At 48.1% G+C, this 7106-nt stretch overlaps 2 long non-coding RNA genes across 2 annotated transcripts; both read right to left on the bottom strand.

Annotated features, from left to right (window-relative positions):
- Positions 1-523: 523 nt before the first annotated feature.
- LOC139833409 (uncharacterized) lies at positions 524-2153 on the bottom strand. The gene is made up of 2 exons (XR_011749105.1): positions 2064-2153; positions 524-730 (listed from the first exon to the last, which is right to left on the bottom strand). It is a non-coding gene; the product is annotated as an uncharacterized lncRNA (long non-coding RNA).
- A 2721-nt stretch (positions 2154-4874) lies between these two features.
- Positions 4875-6498, bottom strand: LOC139833408 (uncharacterized). Its single transcript, XR_011749103.1, has 2 exons — positions 6409-6498; positions 4875-5081 (listed from the first exon to the last, which is right to left on the bottom strand). It is a non-coding gene; the product is annotated as an uncharacterized lncRNA (long non-coding RNA).
- Between the last annotated feature and the right edge of the window lie 608 nt (positions 6499-7106).

Below are 7106 nucleotides of genomic sequence, written 5' to 3'. Positions count from 1 at the left end.
CATGCATCTATGCCTAAAAAGTCCACCTTCGGGTTAGCATCCGCACCCCTTCCAGTATTAAGTTGCAACCAACAGATAATTGCATTAAGTACTGTGCGTAATGTAAAAAATACAAATATCCTTAGGCAAAGCATTGATGTTTTATCCCTAGTGGCAACAGCACATCCATAACCTTAGGGGTTGCTGTCACTCCCCCAGATTCAGTGGAGACACGAACCCACTATCGAGCATAAATACTCCCTCTTGGAGTCACAAGTATCAACTTGGCCAGAGCCTCTACTAGCAACGGAGAGCATGCAAGATCATAAACAACACATATATGATAGATCAATAATTGTGACGCCCCAAAACCGGTACCATGAGGATCCCAGCGAATCCGCCGAAATCCGCACGATATCGATTCTAGGAGACGCACCACCAAGCGCCTCGTACACGCCGAAGCATGCACGAGATGCGGGTGGAATCAATCACGAGCGGTAACATTACAACAGGATTACAATAGAGCCCACAAGATACAGATATATTACAACAACGACTCCAACGAGTCAAGATACAAATAGATACATACAAAGATCCAAGTCATACAGAAGATCAAATACGTCCGAGTACGGACAAGATACAAATTTGGACTAAGAGTCCTGAAGATAACCAGTGGCGTCCATAACCCTGCCCAGGCCAAGCCCGAAGGGTAACCTTGCTAGCGTCGTCTTCATCGAACATATCTTCATACCTGCCCGGTTATATCCCGTAGAAGCAGCAATAAGTACGGGTTCGTACTTAACAAGACTTCAAGACGTATAAGCATTCGTCAACCAGTCGTCCTTTGTACTTGAGGCACGCAGGGGACTTAGAGGACGCAAGAGGAACGTCATAGGCAATATGGTGGGGTTAAGCGGCAACGCGCAAGCACTAAAAACCTATAGAGACACTCTACAACAGCCGTCTATCAGAGAAGGTGAGAGAGCGTAACTAACAGTTCTATACTCTGCAAACATAACTCAGCCGATGTGTTCTCCCTTCGCCAAGAAATACTTACAAAGGCACCCACACGGTTGTCAAGTTTTAACCATTTATTATTAGAGTTGTGCTAACTTACTACGCAAGTTATTATGAATAAACAACAGGTGTAAGTTGTCTATGGTCGAGTCATACAGCTCCAAGTCGTCCATAATCAGCGGACGCGGCTTATCGATAAGATGTACACCCTGCAGGGGTTGCCCAAATGTACCCACACGCACGATCAACCCACTTACGACAGGTGGACATCACGGCTCGCACTCTCCTTCACGACAACAATGTCCAGGAAGCCACCTAACCAAGTTGAACCCGTATCGAAGTCCGGCCGTATCTCCGAAGCGGACTTAGCTATGTGTGTCAACGTGCTAGGTGGTTTAAACACACACTGGGGCGATAAACCACTTCGCAGAGGCTCCATGACCTATACGTGCATACCAGAAACAAGGGATACAAGGCACCCAGGGGCTTCCCAAAGTAAATAAGTAACAGGCTGGCATGCACGCAACAACAAATGGTAAAACATTGCAAACTAGTTGTGGCCACTGGACAAAGCTGTAGATTCCGGCAGTGGTCGAGGGGAGACCCAGAAGCATACCCACGTGTGGTTAGAGCGCTCGCCTCGGAGCAGGATAACAAGAACTCGGGTCCTAGGGGACATTAGTGAGTCAAAATTCGGATGCTTTCGCAAAGGGGCTCACAGATGCCTCTGCTTATCATTTTAGTTGTTAGCAATAAGTAAAGCATGTGTATCTCCAACAAATATCATAGACCATGTGTCATGATTCCCCAACAGATAACCCGATAAGATAGCAAAGATTCGGTAATCTAGATATAAACAAGACACTAGCATGCACTACGACTCGCAAGGCAGACCCGATAACCAAACAATAGCTATAGGTGGTTGGTGGAGGCAATATAGGCTGCTTGAGGTAACAAGTGGAAGGGACACGTGACAAGAACGCAACTTAAGGATAGCATGAGGGAGAAGGCAAAATAAAATAGGTGAGCGACTTCTGCAGGGGCAGAAGTATAGGGGAAATGCTTGCCTGTTAAAGCTTGTCGAGGAACATCCGGGGGACTTGTCGTACCTCACCGCACCACTTCGCGATCATATCCGGGAAGAAGCAAATGCTGGACAAACAACGTATGCAAGTCTTACTACTACGGATGAAGAACCAGCATGATGAAGATGATATGCATGACATGGCATAGATGGTGCAATGCAACTTATCATATTAAGCGGGATCGAAACCCGGAACAAATTATTAGGTTCGAGTTGCATTTCTACCGACAAAGTTAAGTGTTCATTAGCATGTCATAACATGGCATGGGTGAGCTACTTCAATATTAAACGGAGCGGGAAAACCTTAGGCGGAAATCCGAAATACTCCACATATATGTTAGATGAACATGCATAACTATCAGGTCTCGACATGATGCAAGATGCAAACAGATGTATGGATGGCATATTCATGTTCCTTGCATTTTTCTGATCAATTTTCATATAGAACACTTTTTATTTCGAGTTACGGTTTAAAAGATATTAATTTTGCAAGTTTTAAACATATTCAGCAATTTTCAGAAAAACAGAAAACCCCTGGAACGTTTCTCACCGAGGCAGAAGCTAGCCCGGGTCAGCGACCAGCGGGGCCAGGGGAGGTTGACGAGGCGCTGACTGGACGGGACCTGCGACGGGCAGAGGACCGCGGGTCAACACTTTGAAGAAGGCGGGGACTATTCGCAAAAGAACTGGATGCGGATACGAGGGGTTTTCTCACCGGGGTGGATCTCGAGCCGCATTGGATGAAAGGTAGGGCCTGTGGGGACGACGTGGCTGCCACGCCGGCAGAGCGTGCGCAATCGCACGCCAGGTGCTCGACGGGGATGCCAGCGCGGGGCGGCGGTGACCACCTGCAAGGCGGCATGGTGAGTGCGGGCGAAGCAGGGCGCCCCAGGATGCGAGGTTAGGCGCGTTCGCCTCGTCTCGTCGGCGCTGACCGCTTGGTGGTGGTGCTGTCGCCGGAAGCTCGTCGGAGAGACGCCGACGTCGAGGATCTGCGGCGGAGAAGGGGCCGGTCAACACGGGCAGCACACTAGAGAGGGAGATAGGAAGCGGGAAGAGGTCTGGGAGACGCGCCATCTCACCAGGGACGCGTGGAGATGGTCGGAGAGGCCGGGGAGGGATGGATGGCGACGCCATCGTCGTCAACGTGACGCAGACGGAGTTGGGGGAGGAGGTCGGTGGCGACGATTTAGAGCGCCCCTGTCTCGATTGGAGGTACTGGAAGGTCGAGGACGTCGAGGCGCACCCGCCGATGCCCTCAGAACGACGTGGGGTAGACGGAATCGGCGGGTCGACGGTGAACTGCGGCGGCCATGGGGTTTCTCCCTTGCTTCTGGTTCTTCTTGGAGAGGAAGAAAGGAGGGGAGGAAGAGACGTGGGCGAGGAAGGGAGCCAGCTGGGGATGCTGTGGTCCAGGGATAAAGATGAGGAGAGGGGAGGCTCACATGGGGAGGGTGGTGCGGTGGTTGGGACAGTGAGGATCACGCCATGGGGAAAAAGGATCACGCTTCCTGTGTGAAGGGGAAAACGACGAGCGTCTCCGTCGCTCGTTGAAGCGGTACGAGGCCAGGAAAAGAGTGAGCTGGGCCAGGCCGGAGTTGAAAAGGTGGGCCGCGCGGTGGGGAAGAGAAGCAGGCCGCCGGGGGAGCTAGGTGGGCTGCTGGGCTGCCGAGCCAGAGAGGAAGAGGGCCAGGGAAGAGAGAGAGCCCAAGGAGAGGGGAATGGTTAGAGGGGGGTTTTCTTTTTCTATCTTATTGCAACCTTTTGAAATCAAACTTCTTTTCAGTTTTAAATTTGAAACAGGGATGAGAGCAAGAATCAAAACTAGTTTTCAAAATATTTACTTTATTTGTAACCCAAAACAAAACACATTATTATTCAAAAATTGATTGTTGAACAGGATTAATTATAAAATAGAGACTATGAGAGGGGGAGATGAGGGCTTTATTATTATTGGAACAGATAAGAGAGAAAGGGGTTTTTAAAATAAACATATGAGAGGGAAAACAACAAGCTAGGGTTTATAAAATAATTTTATTTTATTAGATAAAACATGAATGAGATGATGCATATGCCATGATGATGCACAAAAAGAAAGAACAAACAAATCTAGTAGGGGTACTACCCTGGGCCGTTACAATCGACACCACTAACAAGGAATCTCGCCCCGAGATTCCACGTCATGGTACGGGGGAGAGGTGAACTACCGGATCTTCTGGCGACGTGTCGATCTCCTCGACACCACTAACAAGAGTTCTTTCTCCACGTAGATCGGGCGACAACACTAACAAGAAGTCGTTGTTCCGCTATTGATGATGCGCTTACGTCGGGATCCTCCGAAGATCGGACCTAATAGGTGAGGGCAAAGATCGTCCAAACCACGTCGAAACCTATGACTCAGAGAAACTCAGATAAGACAGAAGACTCATATTCGCATAGATAAGAGGAGAAAGAATATAGGTAAGGAGAAAAATCAGAGCTAATCAGAACTATCCAACGAATTTTTCGAAAATAGTTTGACACTAGACACAACAACGTCCGTTGGCAAGGTTATCCTACAGGCTGGACTAGTGGGGTACCGTCAACCTGAGGCTCTGATACCAACTTGTGACGCCCCAAAACCGGTACCATGAGGATCCCAGCGAATCCGCCGAAATCCGCACGATATCGATTCTAGGAGACGCACCACCAAGCGCCTCGTACACGCCGAAGCATGCACGAGATGCGGGTGGAATCAATCACGAGCGGTAACATTACAACAGGATTACAATAGAGCCCACAAGATATAGATATATTACAACAACGACTCCAACGAGTCAAGATACAAATAGATACATACAAAGATCCAAGTCATACAGAAGATCAAATACGTCCGAGTACGGACAAGATACAAATTTGGACTAAGAGTCCTGAAGATAACCAGTGGCGTCCATAACCCTGCCCAGGCCAAGCCCGAAGGGTAACCTTGCTAGCGTCGTCTTCATCGAACATATCTTCATACCTGCCCGGTTATATCCCGTAGAAGCAGCAATAAGTACGGGTTCGTACTTAACAAGACTTCAAGACGTATAAGCATTCGTCAACCAGTCGTCCTTTGTACTTGAGGCACGCAGGGGACTTAGAGGACGCAAGAGGAACGTCATAGGCAATATGGTGGGGTTAAGCGGCAACACGCAAGCACTAAAAACCTATAGAGACACTCTACAACAGCCGTCTATCAGAGAAGGTGAGAGAGCGTAACTAACAGTTCTATACTCTGCAAACATAACTCAGCCGATGTGTTCTCCCTTCGCCAAGAAATACTTACAAAGGCACCCACACGGTTGTCAAGTTTTAACCATTTATTATTAGAGTTGTGCTAACTTACTACGCAAGTTATTATGAATAAACAACAGGTGTAAGTTGTCTATGGTCGAGTCATACAGCTCCAAGTCGTCCATAACCGCGGACGCGGCTTATCGATAAGATGTACACCCTGCAGGGGTTGCCCAAATGTACCCACACGCACGATCAACCCACTTACGACAGGTGGACATCACGGCTCGCACTCTCCTTCACGACAACAATGTCCAGGAAGCCACCTAACCAAGTTGAACCCGTATCGAAGTCCGGCCGTATCTCCGAAGCGGACTTAGCTATGTGTGTCAACGTGCTAGGTGGTTTAAACACACACTGGGGCGATAAACCACTTCGCAGAGGCTCCACGACCTATACGTGCATACCAGAAACAAGGGATACAAGGCACCCAGGGGCTTCCCAAAGTAAATAAGTAACAGGCTGGCATGCACGCAACAATAAATGGTAAAACATTGCAAACTAGTTGTGGCCACTAGACAAAGCTGTAGATTCCGGCAGTGGTCGAGGGGAGACCCAGAAGCATACCCACGTGTGGTTAGAGCGCTCAGTCTCGGAACAGATAACAAGAACTCGGGTCCTAGGGGACATTAGTGAGTCAAAATTCCGATGCTTTCGCAAAGGGGCTCACAGATGCCTCTGCTTATCATTTTAGTTGTTAACAATAAGTAAAGCATGTGTATCTCCAACAAATATCATAGACCATGTGTCATGATTCCCCAACAGATAACCCGATAAGATAGCAGTATCGGTAACGAGATATAAACAGCACTAGCATGCACTACGACTCGCAAGGCAGACCCGATAACCAAACAATAGCTATAGGTGGTTGGTGGAGGCAATATAGGCTGCTTGAGGTAACAAGTGGAAGGGACACGTGACAAGAACGCAACTTAAGGATAGCATGAGGGAGAAGGCAAAATAAAATAGGTGAGCGACTTCTGCAGGGGCAGAAGTATAGGGGAAATGCTTGCCTGTTAAAGCTTGTCGAGGAACATCCGGGGGACTTGTCGTACCTCACCGCACCACTTCGCGATCATATCCGGGAAGAAGCAAATGCTGGACAAACAACGTATGCAAGTCTTACTACTACGGATGAAGAACCAGCATGATGAAGATGATATGCATGACATGGCATAGATGGTGCAATGCAACTTATCATATTAAGCGGGATCGAAACCCGGAACAAATTATTAGGTTCGAGTTGCATTTCTACCGACAAAGTTAAGTGTTCATTAGCATGTCATAACATGGCATGGGTGAGCTACTTCAATATTAAACGGAGCGGGAAAACCTTAGGCGGAAATCCGAAATACTCCACATATATGTTAGATGAACATGCATAACTATCGGGTCTCGACATGATGCAAGATGCAAACAGATGTATGGATGGCATATTCATGTTCCTTGCATTTTTCTGATCAATTTTCATATAGAACACTTTTTATTTCGAGTTACGGTTTAAAAGATATTAATTTTGCAAGTTTTAAACATATTCAGCAATTTTCAGAAAAACAGAAAACCCCTGGAACGTTTCTCACCGAGGCAGAAGCTAGCCCGGGTCACTGACCAGCGGGGCCAGGGGAGGTTGACGAGGCGCTGACTGGACGGGACCTGCTGACGGGGCAGAGGACCGCGGGTCAACACTTTGAAGAAGGCAGGGACTATTCTG

This window comes from Lolium perenne, chromosome 7 (assembly GCF_019359855.2).
Source record: "Lolium perenne isolate Kyuss_39 chromosome 7, Kyuss_2.0, whole genome shotgun sequence".
NCBI classification, from domain to species: domain Eukaryota; kingdom Viridiplantae; phylum Streptophyta; class Magnoliopsida; order Poales; family Poaceae; genus Lolium; species Lolium perenne.
The sequence above is the reverse complement of the archived record's forward strand: the minus strand, read 5'-3'. Positions and strand labels throughout refer to the sequence as shown.